Below are 6,768 nucleotides of genomic sequence, written 5' to 3'. Positions count from 1 at the left end.
TCATCCTGAGTAGCCTTGTCATCACTTAGGTCAAAAATTATCCTGCAACGGTCTTCTCTTCGCTAGTAGCTTCTTCTTTTTCTTTCTTTTGACTGAGTGTCTCCTCGTTAATTTCCATGAGCTCAACATCATCATATCCGACTACAATCACATCCGTTGATACAGCCGAATCAACCTCCTCCTCATCATCATCATCTTTCTCAATTTTTTCTTCCTCCTCTAATTCATCAATTTTAGCTTAGATTTCCATCATGTCTTCCCCAGCACAGTCTTCGCTTTTGGCACTTCCTCAACGCTATTGGAACTATCAGCAGTATCTAACACATTCAGCTAAGAAAGGTAAGTAAGCACAGCCATCGAGAATGCTGGAAAAAAAGTTTTCCATCTTTTATCAGCTTTGTTGACAGTTTCTTCATCATAGTCTCTGACCTGGGCATATTGGTAATACTGCACCTGAGCTGAGTCAATTTGTGATTGAATCTGAATGGTATGATTCAACGTGGCCATTATATTATCTTATCGTACCACCATAGATGTCAGAGCATTTGGAAGATCAAATGATGTATCAACAGGTTGAGGTTTATATGGTTGTCCATTTTAAAAAATTAAATGATAAGTATAAAGATAAAAGAAGAAGGATGATTGTGATAAGGTAAAATGGACAGTGCAGATGTGGAGTAAAAATGGGTGACAGCTCATACAAATTACATTTTATCAAAAGTTACCCGCCCAGGTGGCAATTGCTACTAGAATTGCATATAACATTTTGTTTAAATAGACAGAATTGCTACTTAACAGGAGCACGCATCGGAGAGAAGAGATAGTGATGTAGATATGGTAACAACCTGAAAAACAAAAATAGAAAAATATGTTAAAATCTAAAAATGAACTAATCTAAACTAATGGCAAGAGAATTTACTTATTTATATGGAGAAAAATTAAAAAGAGGGGGTTCTCTTAGGGTGATGGACGTAATGCTAGGGCATTGTTGTTGACAACAATGTTTCAAACATTATCGATTGACTTTAAACGTGGTCTCATACACCAAATTCTTTAAAAGTATAGCCCCGAGGATATACATCTGCCAATTCAAAAGATCTAGACCATCTAGACTTAAGTTTACCAGGAAATAGCTTTAAGCGAGAGTTGAAGAACTTGATGTCCAGCATGAAACTGCTTGGGCAAGATATGTTTGTTGTGCCATTTCTAACTTTTACCTTTGTAGATTCGGGCACTCTCGTAAGCATTGTTTCAAAGCCCCTCAAGTTCATTCGGGTCTAGCATTCATTTTTTGCCTGCATCATCAAGATCAAAGTTTAGCTTTTCCAATGCCCACATCGCTTTATGCTCCAACTCCACAGGTAAATGACAAGTTTTTTCATATACCTAGAGATAAAGAGACATCCCCAAAGGGGTTTTATAGGTTGTCCTATATGCCCATAGAGCTTCCTCAAGTCGTAGGGACTAGTTCTTTCATGAAAGATTCATTACTTTTTCTATGATTTGCTTTATTTCGCGATTAGTGATCTCTTCTTGGCCATTTTTCCGAGGATGATATGTTGTAGCAATGCGATTTTTGACTCTATAAAGCTGTAGAGCATTCTCTATTTGTGGAACAATAAATTGGGAACCCTCATCACTAATAAAGCCTTTTGGTGTTTCGAAGTGAGTAAAGATATGTTCGTGTAGGAATTGAAGAACTGTTGTAGCATCACTTGAATGTAATGCTTCAACTTCAACCCACTTGGATACATATTCTACAGCAACAAGAATGAAGAGATTGCCACAAGATGATGGATATGGTCCCATGAAATCTAATCCCCAAACATCGAAGAGTTTAATCTCTTGTATAGTCTGTATTGGCATTTCATTACGATGAGAAATGCTACTTGTTCGCTAGCAGCAATCACAATGTTGTACGAAGTTAATAGTATCCTTGAATAGCGATGGCCAGTAATAACCACATTGAAGGACCTTTGTTGTTGTACGTATGCCCCCAAAGTGCCCATCATATGGTGCATTGTGGCAATGATGCAGAATACTTTGTTGTTCGCTTTTAGGAACACACCTCCTCAAAATTTTGTCGTTACATTGCTTGAAAAGATAAGGTTCTTACCAAAAGTAGGCTTTAACATAAAATTCTTTCAACATTGATGATTAAGATCCGGTGGTAGCATACTAATAACTAAATAATTTATAAAATCTACATACCATAGTAAAACATTGATGGACAGCAACCTCTCATCGGGAAATATATTTGGCGCTACAAGTTTCTTGTCATCCTCACTTCCGGATTCCAAGTGGGATAAATGATCAACCACTTGGTTTTCAGATCATTTTTATCTTGAATTTTAATGCCAAGTCTTGAATAAGTAAAACCTATCGAATCAATATTGGTTTAGTGTCTTTCTAAGCAAAACAATGCTTAAGAGTCGAGTGGTCGGTGTAAACAATTACTTTGGTTCCAACCAAGTATCAATGAAATTTTCCAAAAGCAAACACTACAAAAAGAAGTTCTTTCTCAGTTGTGGTGTAATTAACTTGAGCATCATTCAATGTCTGGCTAGCATAATGAATGGCATGAAATATTTTCTCCTTACGTTGCCCCATCATAGCTCCTACAGCATGGTCGCTAGCAACACACATTAATTCAAAATGTAAACTCCAGTTTGGTGCTACGAAAATTGGAGCATTGATCAACTTTGATTTGATGGTCTCAAAAGATGTAAGGACTTCAACATCTATGTCAAATTTCTTGTTTTGCTTCAACAATGAGCATAAAGGTTTGGCAATTTGAGAAAAATCCTTGATGAATCTTCGGTAAAAGCCTGCTTATCCTAAAAAACTCCTTACAGCCTTCACATTGCTAGGAGGAGGCAGTTTTTCAATAACTTCAACTTTGGTATTGTAGACTTTAATGCCACGTGAGAAATACGATGCTCCAATACAATTCCCTCGGTAACCATGAAATGGTATTTTCCTCAATTCAAAACCAAGTTAGTTTCTTCACATCGCTTTAAAACAATGGCCAAATTAGAAAGGCATTGCAAAAATTCTTGCCCAAAAAAATCATCCATAAATATCTCCAAACAATTTTCAATCATGTCAATGAATATTGCCATCATGCAGTGCTGAAATGTTGCTGGAGCATTGCACAGGCGGAACGACATTCTTCGGAATGCAAATGTTCTGCATGGACAAGTAAAAGTAGTCATTCCTTGATCTTCAAGAGCTATAGCAATTTGATTATATCCATTATACCCATCATGAAAATAGTAGGGAAACATTTCCAACAAGTTTGTCCAGTATTTGCTCAATAAACGACAACATAAGTGATCCTTCTTTGAAGGCTTTATTCATCTTTCGGTAGTCCATGTAAATTCTCCAACCCGTAGTTGTGCGCGTTGGTACTAGCCCATTCTTCTCATTTTATACTAAGGTTATGCCCCCTTCTTGGGAATACATTACAAAGGGCTCACCCAATTGCTGTCAGAAATATGATATATAGTCCCAGGATCCAGCCACTTAATAATTTCCTTTCGAGCAACTTCCTTCATGATTGGGTTTAACATTCATTGTTTCTCTATTGAATTGTTGTTAGGGTCTTCCATTAATATCTTATCCATGCAAAATGTTAGACTAATTCCTTTAATATCAGCTATGCTCCAAGAAATTACCCTTTTATGCTACTTTAAAACAGTAATCAGACTGTCCTCTTGTGATGTTGTGAGCTTTGCGGCACCAATGACTAGCAAAGTCCAATTTTCTCCAAGAAAAGTATATTTCAAATGCTTGGGCAAAACTTTAAGCTCAAGCTTAGGAGTCTCTTCTATTGACAACTTCGGTGCTTGAATAGGTCAATCAGGAAACTCTAAGGATTCAAAGTGTTGCATGAAATTCCCTTCAACTGCCTCATTTTCTTGTAGTTATACAATTGCTACAACATTAGTAGTGGCAACTTTCTTCATACTATAGAATTCCTTCAAATGTTCCTGCACATAAATATTAATAATATCAATGTTATTGCATTCAACATTATCATCAATATAAGAAAAAAATTTCAAAAAAATTAAAAGTTATATATTCATCATTCAAACACATTGTAAGTTCCCCATTCTCAACATCTATAAGGGTTCTCCCTATAGCAAAGAAGGGTTTGCCAAAAATTATTGAAACATATTTGTCGGCTTCACAATCCAATATGATGAAGTCAGTAGGAAAAATGAACTTATCCACTCATACGAGCATGTTTTCCATAATGCCACTATGATGTATGGTGGAACGATCTACAAGTTGCAAGGTCACGGTGGTAGGCTTTGCTTCTCCACTTCCAAACTTCCTTAAATTGATAACGGCATAAGGTTAATGCTAATATCTAAATCGTATAAAGCCTTACTTACAAATTAATCACCAATGATACAAGGAATATTAAAGCTCCCATGATCTTTGAGGTTTAGTGGCAATCAACTAGAAGCCATTGCGTTACAGTCTCCGGTAAGTGCTACAGTTTCAAACTCACATAGCCTTCTCTTTTAGAAAGTACTTCTCACATAAACTTTATGTAGTTTATAATTTTCTCTAAAGCATCGATCAATGGGTTATTGATTGTTAATTATCGAAGTACATTAATAAATTCTTTGAATTGTTGATCCTCCTTGGTTTTCTTGAATCTTTGTGGAAAGGGCGGTGGTGGTCATGGATTTGGTTGATTCGGCAATGGCTGTGGCATCGTAGGTATGACAAGAGGTGCTGATTGAGGTGATGCTGCCATATATCCAAAACTATCACTTTTGTAGCATCCCTTGCTACAACATCTAAAATAGATGCTTCTTTTGCTACCTCCTTGTCCTTGGTCTATTGGTCATCATATTTTTTCTTGTTTTCAGCAGTGAGTTTACCAAGATGGATCCCACTTCCAGTTGTAATGTATTTACAATGTTCGTTGCAATGCGTCTTCCCATGAGCCTTAGGAACTTCAGCATTGTTGGGCAGCATCAATGTTGCCTATTGCTTTAAGCATTGGCCAACTGGCCAACTTGGTTTTCCAATGCTCGTAGAGATGTTGACTGGCTTTAAATCACTGCTTTATTTTACGAAATATATTCTTACATCAAAGATTCAAGAGAAGTTAGGTTAGGAGCTTGATGAGAATTTTACCCTTGGTAATTCTACCTTTTCTGGGGTTGCACTAATTGTTAATGCTATTGGTTGTTAATTGTAATGTTGTCGTTGATTGCCAAAATTAGATTTCACATCATTATTATTGGCAACATTTTTTCTTCTCCAAGATAAGTTGTGATGGTTGCGGTAGTTGGCATTGTATGAATTCCAATAAGTGTTGGCGTTATCACCCATATAAAATTTCTCACAAAACGAATAGATTCGGGTTTTTTTGGACATTCTTCATAATTATGTGCACCGCCATAATAAACACAAGAGAGATGAGATGTAGCTTTTACCTCATACATGTCATCCGAATTTTATAGTTTCTTTACCATATCATTTAATATTGTGATCTGGGAAGCCATTGAATTGAAACCATCAATGTTTGTTTTTGTACCATTATGTCTGTTAAACATGTTCCTCGTATTGGGGTATTGATAGCCATTATTGGAAATACTCTCCAATATATCACATGCTTCATTTTATGACTTGTCCAATAATGCTCCATTTGCTGAAGCATCAACCACCATACGAGTATATATGTTTAACCCATTATAAAACATCTTCATTTGCATCTAATAGGGAAATTTGTGCATCAGACACTTTCACAACAACTCCTTAAACTGTTCCCAAGCTTCATATAAATTCTCATCATCCAATTGCTTGAAAGAGGTAAACTCATTCCTCAGCTTCGCATTCATATTGGGCAGAATGAAGCGCATCAGAAATTTTTATGCTAATTCATTCCAGGATGCTACTGCACGTAGTGGTAGCGAATTAAGCCATGCTCTAGCTTTGTTGTACAGTGGAAAAGGGAAAATCTTCAGCTTTAGTGCTTCCTCAAGAACACCTTGTTGTACAAAAGGTACACCTCCATGAATACCCTAAGGTGTGTTCTCGGATCTTCAGTAAACGAGCCACTATATTGCCACATAGATTGTAGCATTTGAAATATCACCAGCTTCAATTCATAGTTAGCAGCTTCGATGGTTGGTCACACAATTCCAAGGTGTAAGTTATCCAGCGTAGGCACAACATGCTCTATAATATGTCGGTTGCAGTCACCCATATTGAATTATGACTGTTGCTCAGCTCCTATGTCGTGCAACAATTCTCCTTCTCCAACATGTTGTAATGGTGGCAGGGTATTGTGACCATGTGCTTGATCATCCATATTAACTCAATTACGATTAGATTTTCTTCGACTCTCGATTTTAAGATCTAATGGCACGAGGCCGTCGCTATTAAACAGACAACACTAAGCTAAAAAGAAATTACCTACAAAATAAAAGAAACAAGGTTAGTATATGTAAATAAAAACTCTAATGCAAACAGTTTCTCCTCGACAACGATACTAAAAACTTGATGAGTGTAAAATACGCTCCAGCCTAACGCAATTATACACTGTCCCAAGTAGTAATAGATGTTTCACAGCATCGAGTATCGTATCCACAAAAAGCAAAATTAGTTTACAAAAGAGTTATAAGGAGAGTTAATTAAAAGCGACATGCAACATGTTTTAAAAGTGTAAATTCAATAATAAAAATATCAAGTTATGCTACAACATTGAGTAAAGAACAAGATCAACCATCAAATTATTCAGAA

The 6,768-nt window shown here is 36.4% G+C and overlaps 1 non-coding gene across 1 annotated transcript; it reads left to right on the top strand.

The window, feature by feature from the left end:
• Positions 1-5,748: 5,748 nt before the first annotated feature.
• LOC120174188 lies at positions 5,749-5,855 on the top strand. Its single transcript, XR_005521144.1, has one exon. It is a non-coding gene; the product is annotated as a small nucleolar RNA R71 (small nucleolar RNA).
• The last annotated feature ends 913 nt before the right edge of the window (positions 5,856-6,768 follow it).

This window comes from Hibiscus syriacus, unplaced genomic scaffold, assembly GCF_006381635.1.
Source record: "Hibiscus syriacus cultivar Baekdansim isolate YM2019G1 unplaced genomic scaffold, ASM638163v2 tig00003041_pilon, whole genome shotgun sequence".
Classification (NCBI taxonomy): Eukaryota; Viridiplantae; Streptophyta; class Magnoliopsida; order Malvales; family Malvaceae; genus Hibiscus; species Hibiscus syriacus.
This window is presented reverse-complemented; position numbering and strand designations above follow the sequence as displayed.